Source organism: Lolium perenne, chromosome 4 (assembly GCF_019359855.2).
Source record: "Lolium perenne isolate Kyuss_39 chromosome 4, Kyuss_2.0, whole genome shotgun sequence".
NCBI classification, from domain to species: domain Eukaryota; kingdom Viridiplantae; phylum Streptophyta; class Magnoliopsida; order Poales; family Poaceae; genus Lolium; species Lolium perenne.
The window spans coordinates 265,379,917-265,396,040 of NC_067247.2; positions in this window are offsets into that span (position 1 = coordinate 265,379,917).

Below are 16,124 nucleotides of genomic sequence, written 5' to 3' on the forward strand. Positions count from 1 at the left end.
CTTGAGTGCTACCTTTAAACAATTCAAAATTTATCACCTCTGATTTGTGTCAATGTTTTATAGCTCATGAGGAAGTATGTGGTGTTTATCTTTCAATCTTGTTGGGCAACTTTCACCAATGGACTAGTGGCTTCATCCGCTTATCCAATAATTTTGCAAAAAAAGAGCTGGCAATGGGATTCCCAGTCCCAAATTAATTAATAAAAATAGACACTCCTCCATGGTATGTGATTGTTGGACGGCACCCGAAGGATTCGGTTAGCCATGGCTTGAGAAAGCAAAGGTGGGGAGGAGTGTCATCATAATAAAACTAAAATAAAAAGGCACTCCTTCATGGTATGAGATTGTTGGCAGGCACCCGAGGATTCGGTTAGCCATGGTTTGTGAAAGAAAGGTTGGAAGGAGTGCCACCCAAAAATAAAATAAAATGGGAGCCGCTCTTTGAAGGTTTGTCTGGCAAGGGGGTTAGAGTACCCGCTACCATTCGTTGACAACAACAAACACCTCTCAAAATTTTACTTTTATTGCTCTCTATATGTTTTCAAAATCAAAGCTCTAGCACAAATATAGCAATCGATGCTTTCCCTCTGCGAAGGGCCTTTCTTCTACTTTTATGTTGAGTCAGTTTACCTATTTCTCTCTATCTTAGAAGCAAACACTTGTGTGAACTGTGCATTGATTCCTACATACTTGCATATTGCACTTGTTATATTGCTTTGCATTGACAACTATCCATGAGATATACACGTTACAAGTTGAAAGCAACCGCTGAAACTTAATCTTCCATTGTGTTGCTTCAATGCCTTTACTATGAACTATTGCTTTATGAGTTAACTCTTATGCAAGACTTATTGATGCTTGTCTTGAAGTACTATTCATGAAAAGTCTTTGATATATGATTCATTTGTTTACTCATGTCATTTACATTGTTTTGATCGCTGCATTCACTACATATGCTTACAAATAGTATGATCAAGGTTATGATGGCATGTCACTCCAGAAATTATCTTTGTTTATCATTTACCTACTCGGGACGAGCAGAAACTAAGCTTGGGGATGCTGATACGTCTCCGACGTATCGATAATTTCTTATGTTCCATGCCACATTATTGATGATATCTACATGTTTTATGCACACTTTATGTCATATTCGTGCATTTTCTGGAACTAACCTATTAACAAGATGCCGAAGTGCCAGTTGCTGTTTTCTGCTGTTTTTGGTTTCAGAAATCCTAGTAAAGAAATATTCTCAGAATCGGACGAAATCAACGCCGAAGATCTTAGAATCCCCGGAAGCATCCAGAACACCCGAGAGTCGCCAGAGGGGGGGCATAGGCCCACCAGACCATAGGCCGGCGCGGCCAAGGGAGGGCCCGCGCCCCCCTATGGTGTCATCGCCTCGTTGACCTTCTGACGCCGCCTCTTCGCCTATTTAAGCCCCCTCGACCTAAAACCTCGAGACGGAAAAGCCACGGTACGAGAAACCATCCAGAGCCGCCGCCATCGCGAAGCCAAGATCTGGGGGACAGGAGTCTCTGTTCCGGCACGCCGCCGGGACGGGGAAGTGCCCCCGGAAGGCTTCTCCATCGACACCGCTGCCATCTCCACCGCCATCTTCATCAACGCTGCTGTCTCCCATGAGGAGGGAGTAGTTCTCCATCGAGGCTCGGGGCTGTACCGGTAGCTATGTGGTTCATCTCTCTCCTATATACTTCAATACAATAATCTCATGAGCTGCCTTACATGATTGAGATTCATATGATGATGCTTGTAATCTAGATGTCGTTATGCTAGTCAAGTGAATTTTACTTATGTGATCTCCGGAGACTCCTTGTCCCACATGTGTAAAGGTGACAGTGTGTGCACCGTGTGGGTCTCTTAGGCTATATTTCACAGAATACTTATTCACTGTTATGAATGGCATAGTGAAGTGCTTATTTATATCTCTTTATGATTGCAATGTGTTTTGTATCACAATTTATCTATGTGCTACTCTAGTGATGTTATTAAAGTAGTTTATTCCTCCTGCACGGTGTAATGGTGACAGTGTGTGCATCCGTGTTAGTACTTGGCGTAGGCTATGATTATGATCTCTTGTAGATTATGAAGTTAACTATTGCTATGATAGTATTGATGTGATCTATGCCTCCTTTCGTAGTGTGAAGGTGACAGTGTGCATGCTACGTTAGTACTTGGTTTAGTTGTGTTGATCTGTCGTGCACTCTAAGGTTATTTAAATATGAACATCGAATATTGTGGAGCTTGTTAACTCCGGCATTGAGGGTTCGTGTAATCCTACACAGTTAGTGGTGTTCATCATCCAACAAGAGGGTGTAGAGTATGCATTTATCTATTCTGTTATGTGATCAAAGTTGAGAGTGTCCACCAGTGAAAGTCTAATCCCTCGGCCTTGTTCCTAAATACTGCTATCGCGGCTTGTTTACTGTTTTACTGCGTTACTACTGCTGCGTTACTACTGCTTGTTTACAGTCCTGGGCAAAGCACTTTTCTGGTGTTGTTGCTACTGCTCATATATATTCATACCACCTGTATTTCACTATCTCTTCGCCGAACTAGTGCACCTATTAGGTGTGTTGGGGACACAAGAGACTTCTTGCTTTGTGGTTGCAGTGTTGCATGAGAGGGATATCTTTGACCTCTTCCTCCCTGAGATCGATAAACCTTGGGTGATCCACTTAAGGGAAACTTACTGCTGTTCTACAAACCTCTGCTCTTGGAGGCCCAACACTGTCTACAAGAATAGAAGCACCCGTAGACATCAAGCAGCCACCCAATCCGATCCTCAGCCATCCCGTCAAGGATCTCCAATGTCGCGGGAGCGACCCCGCAAGGATTCTTCCTCGGAGGACCTCTTGTCACCTGAAGAGATGGTTGCACAAGCAGGCATGGATGCAGTTTATCGCTCGGATATTCTTAACAAACCCATCAGTCCCGAAGATGTAGAAGCATTAGAAGCTAAGAGACTGGAGATGCTGGCCACAGCCAAGAAGTTTAAGGACACCGCAGCCGCCATGATGGAGGAAAGGAAGCACGCCGCAGTTTTTGTGGAAGACTTCATCCAGCGTGAGCAGGAGGTGGACGAAGGACTGGCAAAAGTCAAGGAACTCCGAAAGCATTGGGAGGACAAGATCGTTGAAGCTCATCATGAGGTCGAAAGGGTCCGGCGGGACTTGATAGCTCCTCGCAGGATCACCTTCGCAACTCCAACAGAGCAGCAGCCGTTCGCAAGCCCAAAGGACAATATGACGAAGGCTGCAGAGATCTTGAAGAAAAAGAACGAGGAGATCGACATCGACTACGTCCGCACGCTCGTCGCTTCAGCAATGAGGCAGCAGAGCAAGGCAGACACTTCGCGCAGATTGGAATCTAACCCGGAGCATTGCGTCTCCACTGCGCACGACGATCGCCATCGAGATGACGAATCGCGAACCGGATCTTCGGAACGCAGAAGGAAAACCAGAGAACACCCAAATCCAATCCCCGTCCCATCAAGGACGCCTACATCAGATCCAAGAAAGGGAAAGGATGCAATGTACTCTGGACGGGACAAGTACCGCAACCCCTCTCCTCCGCCTAATGGTTACCCGCGTCCCCCTCGCCGCCGTAGTCCAGCTGGAAACACCAGGCCCCAAGGGCATGGTGGGATAGTTATCCGCGACAACGTGCTGCCAAGAAATAGAAACAGGGAGCGCACGCCGGAACCTCGCCGGAACCAGAACAACGATCGTGAGCCCGAGCCTAGGAGGAGTCGGAATGAGGAGCGCGACCCGGAGCCTCGCCGGAGCCGGAACGACCAGGGCAGCCAGCGCCACGGCGAAGGCAGCCACAGGAGCCGGAGCCAGCACCGGGAAGGCCGAGGAGAATCTGAAGGCGGAAGCAAGAAGTCGGATCGACCCCCTCGCAGGTCTCCCTCACCACCACCTAGCGGTGGCGGCGGAGGCGGAGGCGGAGACGGCGGCCGGAGATCTCGCTCTCGCTCACAATCTCCTCGCCAAGGCCCGCGCGACGCACGGGAACGCCTAAACGAATACAGAATCGACTACATCGGTCCGAAGTGCTTTGGCAGGATGATTCGAGAGGAACCAAAGCCAAGGATGAACCTCAAGCTACCCAGAAACCTGAAGCATTATGATGGCACCGAAAGGCCGGATACCTGGATTGAGGATTACTATAACGCAGTAACCTTTGCCGGAGGAACCCCTAATATCGCCTGCCGCATGCTCCAGTTGTACCTTGTAGGTCCAGCCCGGATCTGGCTCATTGACCTCGAGAAGAATTCCATCTTTTGCTGGTTTGACCTGAAGACCGCTTTCGAGAAACACTTCAGAGGCACCTACAAAAGACCTGCCACGGCAAGCGACTTGCAAGCCTGTATCCAGAAGAAGGGAGAATCCTCAAGACACTTCCTCACACGATGGTTGGCATGCAGGAACGAGTGCGAAAATGTCGACCACACCACTGCCATGTACGCCTTCATTGGTGGACTGCAGAGGGGAGGATTGCTGAGGCATACGCTCACTCGTTTGGCTAACTCAAATAAACTGACTTTGGATGAAATGATCTCCATTGCCAGTGATCATACTACCGCCGATGATGACGCAGGCGGTGATCTCGCAGCTACAGCAATCCCTCTACATCAACAAAAGAAGAACCGTGACAACGGCAACAGCAGCAGCCATAAACGCAAGAACCCTGATGACCAGAAGAGTGGCGGATCCGAGATGGTCGCCATGGCGTTTCAACGCGGAGGTTCAGGAGGCGGAAGAGGACGCGGCCGTGGAGGCGGAGCCGGCAGGTCGCAGCATGGCACTGAGGTCACAGCTGGCGGATCCCGCGCCCCGCAAACCTATGAGGAGTACAGAGACATGCCCTGCCTGGCCCACTTGGATCCGGTTACAGGGAAGTCCACTCACACCAACCGCAACTGTAAGTGGGTCAATGATCTAAAGAACGACCCGGAGGCAGGATACAAGCGAGCCCGGAAGCACCGCCCACGCGGCAAGGGAGGCAAGGGCAAGAACAAGGACAAAGAGGAAGACAGTTCCGAGGCGATGGATGATAACTCGCCGGATCCCAAGGCAGGGTCCGCAGGTAAATCCAACCCATTCGAGAAAAAGAGCGTGGGGGCTTACCACACTTTCCTCGGAACCCCAACAGTCCGCGCTACCAAGTCAGCTACCCGGATCCTGAACGCCACGCTTCCGGCCGTGCCGCAAGATGTCGTGTGGTCGGAAGTCCCATGCACATTTGATAGGGAGGATCACCCTGCCATTGTGCCAAAAGAATGCTACGCCTTGGTTGTAAGTCCCCGCATAGACGGGTATGACTTCTCCAAGTGCCTCATGGATGGTGGAGCCAGCTTGAACATCTTGTACCTGGAGACTCTGGAGCGGATGAACCTCACCAAGGAACAGCTCAAACACAGCAACACTGAGTTTCATGGCGTGGTTCCGGGTAAGAAGGCGAATTCCCTCGGCAGCATCACACTCCCCGTGGCTTTTGGCGATGTTCACAATTTCCGCGAGGAGAAGATCACGTTTAAAGTTGTGCCCTTCAAGAGCTCCTACCACGTCATCTTCGGCAGGCCCACCTACCACAAGTTCCACGCAAGAGCGTGCTACATCTACAACAAGCTCAAGATTCCGGGTCCTAAGGGTATGATTACCGTATCCGGAGACTACAAAAAGGCTCATGAGTGCGAGTTAGGCGAAGCCGCCTTCGCAGAGTCTGTGATATCTGGAGAAGAGCTGAAAGGCTACAGAGCTGCGGTGGATCCGACTGAAATGCAGACCACCAAGAAGCAGATCTCCGAGCACAAAAACTCCTTCAAGGCCGCGATAGAGACCAAGAAAGTCAACTTCAAGGAAGACGACGATTCCAAGCAGGTCTCAGTCGGAGCCAACATGGACCCCAAATAGGAAGACGCGCTCGTCGAGTTCCTCCGCGCTAACATGGATATCTTCGCATGGCAACCTTCTGACATGTCCGGAGTACCAAGGGAACTCGCCGAGCACTACCTCAACATAAACCCGGGGGCTAAACCGGTGAAGCAAGCTATGCGACGCTTTGGAGACAAGAAGCGTCGCGCCATAGGAATGGAGTTAGCAAAGTTACTAGAGGCAGGTTTTGTAATAGAAGTTATCCACACTGATTGGATCGCAAATCCCGTCCTTGTACCCAAAAAGAACACTGACATACTAAGAATGTGCATCGATTACTCTGGCTTGAACAAACATTGCCCGAAAGATCCGTTTCCCCTGCCGCGCATTGACCAAGTCATTGATTCGACGGCGGGGGCGGAACTTCTGTGTTTTCTTGATGCGTATTCCGGGTATCATCAGATCCGGATGAAGGAGTCTGACCAAAAGGCGACCTCATTCATCACCCCATTTGGCACTTACTGCTATGTTACTATGCCTTTTGGCTTGAAAAACGCAGGTGCCACCTACCAATGTACGATGCAGCGGTGCTTGAAGGACCAAATAGGCCGGAACGTACACGCTTACGTCGACGACATCGCGGTCTTGACCCGGAAAGGATCCGACTTGATCAGCGATCTCACAGAAACCTTTGAGAATCTCCGTCGGTACAAGATGATGTTGAATCCGCTGAAGTGCGTCTTTGGCATACCACCTGGAAAACTCCTTGGCTTCATTGTCTCTAACAGGGGCATTGAAGTGAACCCGGAAAAAATCAAGGCAATTTTGTGCATAAAAAGGCCAACTTGTCTCAAAGACGTGCAACGGCTCACTGGTTGTGTCGCAGCAATCAGTAGGTTTGTTAGCCGTCTTGGCGAGAAGGCACTTCCCTTGTACAAGCTATTGAAGAAAACAGATAAGTTTGTCTGGGACGAGGCAGCAGATGCAGCTCTTCAAGGGTTGAAGGACATACTCACTTCCCCACCTATCCTAGCAGCTCCAGGAGAGTCAGAGCCTATGCTCCTTTACCTGGCAGCCACTAACAGGGTCATCAGCCTCGTCATCGTGGTGGAGCGACAGGAAGAAGGTCACGAGTACGGATTCCAAAGGCCAGTCTACTATATTAGCGAAGTCCTTACGGAGTCCAAACAGCGCTACCCTCACTTTCAGAAGTTAGCCTACGGAGTGTTCCAAGGCAGCAGGAAGCTGAGACACTACTTCCAGGAGCATCCGTGCTGATCGTGAGCAAGGCTCCGCTGTCAACGATTCTCAACAACGCTGACGCAACAGGACGCACAGCAAAATGGGGCATCGAGTTATCCGCCTTCGACATCAACTACAAAGCCAGGACCGCGGTCAAATCCCAGGTCTTGGCAGATTTCGTCGCAGATTGGACAGAAGCTCCGGATATGAACCTGGAGCCGGAACCTGAGACATGGGTCATGCACTTCGATGGATCCAAGCAACATCAAGGCTCGGGAGCCGGAGTCACCCTGAAGTCCCCTACCGGAGAAGAACTGCAGTATGTTCTGCAGATACACTTTGAAGCTACAAACAATATGGCGGAATACGAGGCTCTACTACACGGATTGCGCATCGCCAAGGAGATAGGGATCAAGCACATTATATGTTGCGGAGACTCAGACCTGGTGGCACAGCAAGTAGACGGAACCTGGAACGCCAGAAACTCCGTCATGGCGGCCTATAGAGACGAAGTTGACGAGATCGCCAAACATTTCCTCGGATACGAAGTCAAGTACGTCAGGCGAGATGACAACACAGCGGCAGATATGCTATCCAAGCTCGGATCCGGCAGGAAGCCAATTCCGCCTGGAATTTTCCTGGAGCATCTCCGGATACCTTCGGTGAAGGGCGCTAACCCGGAAAACCCAGAGGTGGCAGTATCTCCGGCTAGGGAAGTGATGGCTATCATTCCGGCTTGGACACAGCCTTTCCTGGACTACCTCATCGATCAGAAGTTGCCAGAGGACGAGGTCCTCGCGCGACAGATCATCAGACGAGCAAGATCCTACACAATCGTTGATGGACAGCTCTACAAATGAAGTGCAACAGGGGTATTTCTCAAATGCGTCTCCAGTCAAGATGGCATTGAGATCCTCAGAGAGATCCATGCAGGGGACTGCGGGCATCATGCCGCCCCCAGGTCACTCGCTGCAAAAGCTTTTTGGCTAGGTTTTTATTGGCTCACAGCTAAAGAAGATGCTGACAAAATAGTCAAGACCTGCCGAGGTTGTCAGTACTACGCTACTCAACCAAACGCTCCAGCCCAAGAGCTGAAAACCATACCTATCACCTGGCCATTTGCGGTCTGGGGGCTCGATATGGTTGGTAAGTTAAAAAGATCATCTCCTGGCGGTTTTGAATACCTTCTGGTCGCTGTTGACAAGTTCAGCAAGTGGATCGAGGCAAAGCCAGTGAGGAAAGCCGACGGTGCTACGGCACTAAAATTTGTCTGCAGCCTCGTGATGAGATTCGGCATCCCACACAGCATAATCACAGATAATGGCACAAACTTCGCACAGGGAGAATTGAAGGATTATTGTGAGACAGTAGGGATTCGACTGGACCTTGCATATGTGGCTCATCCACAATCAAATGGTCAGGTTGAAAGGGCTAACGGCCTAATATTGTCAGGAATTAAGCCACGCCTTGAAGAACCGCTGCGACGAGCAGCTGGAGCTTGGGCTGACGAGTTGGAAGCTGTTTTGTGGAGTTTACGAACTACCCCTAACAGATCAACAGGGTTTACCCTATTTTTCCTGGTATACGGATCTGAAGCCGTGCTTCCCTCCGACATCATCCACGATTCACCGCGAGTTTCCACCTACAATGAAAAAACAGCTGACGAGGCCAGACAGCTTTCTGTGGACCTGATCGAGGAAGGTCGGAACCTAGCTGACCAGCGCTCCGCCATCTACCAGCAGAAGCTCCGACGCTATCACACTCGTCGAGTTCGGAATCGCTCCTTCATGGCAGGAGACCTGGTCCTCCGCCTTCGGCAGGTGAAAGACCATAAGCTGCAGTCTCCATGGAAAGGACCCTTCGTCGTTAGCAAAGTGCTTCATAACGGGTCATACTACCTTGTTGATTTCCGAGAGCTGAAGGACAGACCTGCTAATTGGCACCGGAAACGCAAGCGTGAGGATCCGGATGACATCTACGACGAGACAGATCGCCCTTGGAACATCGCACAGCTACGTCCTTTCTACACTTAGCGTATTTTTTCCGAGTTACAAACTCTGTAATAGTTATACATGGTCAATGAAAATAAAGCTTGTGGTTCACTCTTTGAGTCTTTTACCTCCTTTACTTGTTCATTGTTAGATCATGTATGTTTTCCGACTAAAACCGCAGAGCTGGATTTTTTCCGCCTAGGCGTTTATAAAAGTTGTGATTTTCAAAAATCGTCCTTTAGGACGTAAGCTTAAGTTTTCTGATTAAATTGTTATCTGTTGCAAACTCGTGGATTCCTAGTAGCGATTTCCGGCACCTATGCTTCGGGGCTTGTTTCCGCGGTTATTGATGGATTGCCATTGGGCTTCGTCGCCGCTGACGAGCGTTTCCGGCTAAGGTCTTCCGGCTCGCGGAAGGTCAAGCGGGCAAGCCGGAAAACAATAAAATCAGCACTTGCTTTCCGACATAAAATGAAACATGCGCATAATATTAACGGATAGCAGGATAAGTGTTTCCGCCCCATGCATAGTCGTTTCGTTTCCTAGCTACTTAAGAATTCAAAGTCTTATTACAAACCCACTCTGGGGCCAAAATGATGCAACTTGTTTCATTGTTTAAACAGGAACTCTACTCGGAGTCCTCTTCTTCAGATTCCTGGTAGGCGGAGCCGTCGCCGTCACTGTCGCCGGATCCGGCTTCGGAGTCATCACCAGAGTCTTCTCCGGAATGCTCGACGCTTGACCCGGAGCCTTCCCCATAATACTCCGGCTCGCCTTCTTCCTCCTCTGCATCGGAAAAACCCTTGGGCAGGTCGTACTTGTTATACCAGAACGAGTGATTCACTCGCCTGACAAACAACTGCTCGTTCCGCGAGGATGGCGCCCATGTCGGAACCCTTTGGGGCTCCGCGCGCAACATCCGCAAAGTTGAGCGTAGGGAAGTGAGCCTTGCAGGTGGCTAGGACCAGGGAGGCGACTCCGCGTGCGGAAGATCTCTGCCAATCCTTAATGAATTCCGGCACTTGTTCCATAAGCTTGGTCATCGTATCGATGAATGAAGTTTTGGCCTTCTTCAGAGACAGAGTCTTGGCGATTCCGCGACAGGCTTCAAATAACGCGTCAATGGAAATCCGCGCTTCATCGTATGCCTCCGTCCTCTTCAGGTTCGACTCTTTTGACCATTCGAAGCCAAGGCTCGCTGTGGAAAAAGGAGGTCCGGTTCCGTTAGAGAGAAGAACATATGAGTTAGTCGGAGCAACAACAAGGAAAAGCACTTACGGAAGATAAGTTTGTCGATGGCCTCCGCCTCCGCTTCTAGAACTTTGTTTTTTCCCACCAAGGAAGTCACGCGACCCTGGCTCTTCTTCAGTTTTTCATTCAGATCCGCCAGGTCGCGGGCATGCTTCTAGGAGAGCTCCTTCCTCGCCTCAGTCTCCTTGTTGGAGGATTCTTAGATGAAGGCTTTGAGGGACTCGTTCTCCGCCTCAAGCACCTTGACCTTGGCGGACAGCTCATCAAACGAGGAGTGCTTGGCAGTTTCTTCTGAAGGCGGAAAGTTGCACATATCATACATCATGAACAGTTATATCAATATACGAAATCAAAACTCGGATCTCGTACCATGGAGGCGGGTCTCAAGAAGCTGGATAGCCTTCTGGCTGTTTTCCGCGTTCTGACGTAGCCCTTCGATCTCCGTGATCTGCTCCAACACATGAACGCGGAGATCTTCGTGCAATTTCCGCGTCGTCTGAGAAGCAGAGAGGAGTTAGCCGGATATTTAAAATCTGGGGGGCTGGCGAGGAATTCAAATTCTTGAAGGAATAAAATTTTAAATTTCCGCCTAAGGTACATCTTGAGAAAGCATCGGCTAACACATGTTACACGGAAATGTCTGACCCAATGCTTGGGGGCTAGTATTACCTGCCGCACTTCTTTGTGCTTGGCGAAAAACTCTTTCAGATCGTTCTCCAGGACGGTGAGCTCTTGCATCTCCTCATCCGACTTCCCCCAGACCTTGTTCAGCATGGCGGATACTTCCGTGTGGCGCTGGGCGAGGGTAAGCTTTTGCAGAGACTGAGTCGGTCGAGGATCCACCCGGATCGCGTTGGAGGCTTGAACGAGCTTTACCTTCTCCTCATATTCTTCCTCGGCGGGCTCCGCGAAAGTGGCGCCTGGTTGATCTTGAGGAGGGGCAGACGAGGAGACACCCTTGGCGGAATCGCCGTGGTCGGCGGGATCTTCCGGAAGGTCTTCAAGGTCGATGACATCCTTGGGATCCGGCTTGGAAGCAGATGAAGCTTTGGGTGGGACCTCCACCTCAGGAGTGATAGGAACTGAAGCCGGAGACGGCTTGACCTTCTTCTTCAAGACCTTTGGGGCCTTGGGGGGCTGGCTGCCGGAGCTTCAGTAAAAAGAAAAAAGCATAACAACTAAGAGGGATTGCTCGTGAAGCTAGAACTTGGATCTCGGAAACAGACACTTACCCGGAAGGCTTGAAGAAGTGCTGGATGGCTGGCTGCCCCTTGTTGCTGGTGTTAATCAGCTTGAGGCGCTTCTTTTCCGCCTCCGCTTTACGGGTAGCCGCAGTGCTAAGCACTTCGCGGGCGCGCTTAGCGGCGGGGCTGGAAGGAGCAGGCCTCTTCCTCTTAGGAGGGCGCGGGGCCTCGCGGGCTTCCGCCTCTGATGCAGCTTCCGGATCCGTGTTGCCGGTGGAAGGGACCCGGAGCAGAGTTCCGAGTTCACTTTCTTCGAGCGCCTCGAGCTAGAGTACAGTGTTAAACACTTGGACAAAAAAGTTTCAATGCGAGGGAAAACAATGGACTAAAGCCAAGACGACGTACCGCGGTTCCGGAGCCATTCATGTGAATGTCTTTGTTGCACACGTGAACGTGAAGTTCACGCGGAGTCTTGATGAGGAGCCGGATCCTCTTGTCGATGGCGTCGGCAGAAAGATTGTCTTTTGTGGCGCGCATTGGGTCGTCGCGCCCTGTGTATTGGAACATCAGTTGGTCCCTCTGTTGGAGCGGCTGGATCCGCTTGGTGAACCAGGAAAGGGTCAAGTCCTTCCCGGTCAGCCCCTCCTCCGTTAGCTTGCAGATCCGCCTTACAGCGCGTGTGAGCTGGGGCGACTCGGAGAGGTGGGGGCAGTGCGTCCAAGTCGGAAGTTCAGTGGCGGGGCAGTTCTTGAACGGCGGCAGCTTCCTTGTGCTCGCCGGGTCGGAAACGTCCTTCAAGTAGAAGAAGCCTCCAGACCAGTACCGCGCGGATTCGTGGCGGTCGGTGTGGGGGTAGACGCGGCCCGGGCGGATCATGAAGGTGATGGATCCGCATGTTGCTAGCTCGGTGGAGTTCCGGATCCTTTCTTTCTTGACGGTGAAGTAGTATTGAAACAAGGGGAGCTCAGGAGTTACCCGGAGATGGCCCTCGCACAGGGTGACGTGATTGCTGATCGCAAGCACGCTGTTCGGAGAGATGTTGTGGGGTTGGAGCCCATAAACCTTCAGGATCTCCAGGAAGAAGTCCGAAGGCGGAAATGAAAAACCCCGCTCCACCAGTGCTTTCGTCAGCACCATTTCGTTGTCCTCCGGAGCTGGGGCTAAGGCATTAGGAACTGACCTCCAGCTTCCGGGTTGCAGGAAACCTTCTGTCTCGAGATTCGTCAGCTTCGTCTTGGTGGTGGTGCATGGCCACCATTTTCCCTTGGCTTCAGCATCTCGTTGGCGAGCCTTTGATTTTTTGGCGGCGGTCTCTTCCGCCTTGTGCTCCGCCTGATCCTCCCCGGAGGCCTTCTCCGGGTTAGCGGAAGTCCCTTCAGTTTCCTTGCCGGAATCCTTTGAAGGACCCAGCTTAACTGGAGCGAAAGGTGGAGGGGCGGAGGAGATTGGGGTGGCCATGATCGGTTCAGAGGCTGGAGGCGGAGTTGTTGAAGACATCTGAAGAAAAAATGAATGGCGGAAAACGTTCTTTAGTCGGATCCAGCGTCGTCTTCCCCAAATTCATCCCTTCCAACTACGGCGCGAGAGCGAAGTTCGTGAACTCACCGTAATGGCTTCTGTGGTGGTCGGGGTCACCGGCGACGAGGTTTCCGCGCGGTGGCTCGCTGATGTTAAGAACAGGATGAACTCGACGCGGCGGCGAAGCAGCTCCAACGAAGTTCCGGCGAAGTTCCGGCACGGCGGAGAGGAAGCTCGCGGCGGCGCTTTGCAGAGAGGTGAAAAGGGGGGTGAATGAGGGTTAGGCGTCGACGGCGGATATTTATAGGCCGGCGGGACGAGATTCGTGCTCCGCATCCTGTGGTCGGAACGCAAGCGTCGCACCGTTGGATGCGTGACACGTGTCCTAAACCCTAAACGGTAAAAATGGCTAGAGATAAGTTACCGCACAAATCGCGCGAAAATGGCGCCAGAATTGGCGGAACCGTTTGAGTCTTTTAAGATTCCGGGTAATTGCGTGAAGGTAAGTTGGCTCTCATTCGCAAGCAGGGGAGTAGCCCGGAAACGTATTTTCGGATCGTCGATGGATGAAGTCCCGCAGGATGGGAGCATTTTCCGGCTATAAGTTGGAAAAAGAAGAAAATGTGAAGTTGGAGTTCTTCAAGTTTCTCCGCGTTACCAATGTTGTCGGAGACCATGATGGACTAGCGAGGCGGAAACAGCAGGTGAAACTCGGAGAACTCTGGGGGCTATTGTTGTGGGTATACTTCATGGGTGTACCATCGACAGTGCCTAGATCCGGCAAGCCCGGGTGGCCCATAGATGGTGATGAGGCATGTGGCCCATCGGGCGGCCCAGTTGCTGTTGATCCTGATGGAAGATGTCCGGCCCAGGAGCAGGGAGTCGGATCCAACCGACATTGAGGAAGAACCCGGATCCACGGAGGCCCATTAAGGGAACCCGGATCCGGTACGATGTAGATGGAAGGGCGGATCCTTGGCGTACACGGCAATACATTGTACCGTAATTAGGAAACCTATCTCCAAGTAGGACTCTCCATGTAAACCCTAGATCCGTGCGTCTTTATAAGCCGGATCCCGGGAGCCCTAGAGGCAGAACCTCAACTCATTGTAACATCGCGAAAGCGCCCAGATAATTCCAGACAAGCAGCAGTAGGCCCTGTCATCGTGCAGGTGTTCCGAAGCTGGGTAAATCGCGTACCACCGTCCCGTGTGCACTCCGCCCTATGGCCCCTACTTCTTCTCCCCCTCGTGAGGATCCCTCTTCCGGGGTACCGTCGATTAGGCAACGACACCATGGGCTGAGGTGCTTATGTGTGCGACGAGACCAGGGCGCGCGGCTTGGGAGATGCCTCAACACCGTTGTGGCAGGGAGGTGTCCTGATGGGTGTGTGGCCAGCATGTGGTGGTTGTGCTACATCTCCGGATGTGTGGATGCCATGCACCCGGAGAAGAGGATGTCGGCGCGGTGGGCGTGGCGAGGTGCAATGTGGCATGATGTGATGTGGTGGGTAGCACATGGACGCTAGAGCAGTGGATCAGGAAACAAGGTGCTTCTACCGCTATACTTTTGGCCGTGTATGCGGCAGGGCATGATGCCGTGGGTCTGGACGGCGTCCCTCACGTCGGTGGCCTCTACTCGTCCTGTGGCCTAGGCTCCCTTGTGTTACTAAAGTGGAAGGGTGGTTTATGGGTCCACGGGCGAAAGTCTTGCGTGACTTGGTCGATACCGCCAACGAGGGCGTCGTTTTCCTCCTTGGGGCATTGTTGTGGAGTCGAGACACCCCTCAACCCATCAGGCGAATCCTCAAATTTGGCTCGCTAGATTGGCTCATGGCGACATTTTTGGGCTTCATGGGACCTTCTTGGAGGCATCATTTTTCGGAGTGTTGTGGGCCATTCTTTACGATGCTAGTGCTTCAGGTTGAGTCGACGTCTTTGGGTACCATTGGTGCGTGAGTGTCGCTAACTTGTTTCTTGCGACCTGCCTCCCCCACGAAGCTTGAAAAGCCTTGCCGTTCCTTCGCCCCTGACTTCATTTTTGGGCACGTGGACCGCTTGTCATAGTGCTCGCCATTGCCATCGTGTTGGTGTCATACGACAGTGCTCCAAAACCAGGTTAACCTAGGAAAAATTGTGTCGTGCTAGTTTTTTCTTATCTAACTTCCCTTATATACGGGTGTCATGTTTGTATCGGTTTTCGTCCAGTTTCCCTTATAAACAATTTCTTTCTTCTTAATGAAAAATCGGAGCTCCTCCCGGTTGCTTAAAAAATAGTTGCAAGGCGAAGCATGCCCTTCAACAAGTCTACCAAATACCGAAGAACGATGCACGGCGCTGATATCATTGTGAGAACCTGTCATGCCAAAGAAAATGCGTCCAAATCAAGAGGTCATATTCTGCAACAATTTCAAGTTTCACACTGCAATATTCATGATGCCCTTGTAAAAACCTAGCCAAGCAATGCAATCGATGTTTCCGAGCATTCTGGGAAACCCCCTCGCTTCATTTTGTGCCGTGATATGAGTTGTCTTTTCTTAATTTTGCACCCTCAAATAGAACTTTCCACCACTGAGTACCTACGCATGTCTGAGTTCACAATCATTGAACCTCAGAGGTCGCTGCACCTTCCGCGTGGAGTAGACAAAGGACGAAAGCGGGGAGAGGCGACATAGGAGGCACGGTTTGTCCTCGGATGACATCAGAATAGGCGGCGGTGGTGATTTCGCAAGTTGAGAGCGGCCTCAAGCGAGAGACGAGATGATGTGGTGGAAAAGGGGGCTAAGTCGCTTATGTGTGGTACCAGGCTGTTGGTATCCTACGTGTGTTCTGCTACGGCAATTGTACAACGCGTAGACAACATCTCTGGTGAATCAAGGACGACCTAGAGACGCCGGACATAGCATTGAACCGCGCGTCTGATAGCCTTTCGAGAGACGCCACTAATAATGCCCTAATATGACATTGCCTCTTGTATTGTGCACGCTAGATGTTACTCGACTCGACGACGCGGATAGACTTGTAAAAAGACGAGAGGTG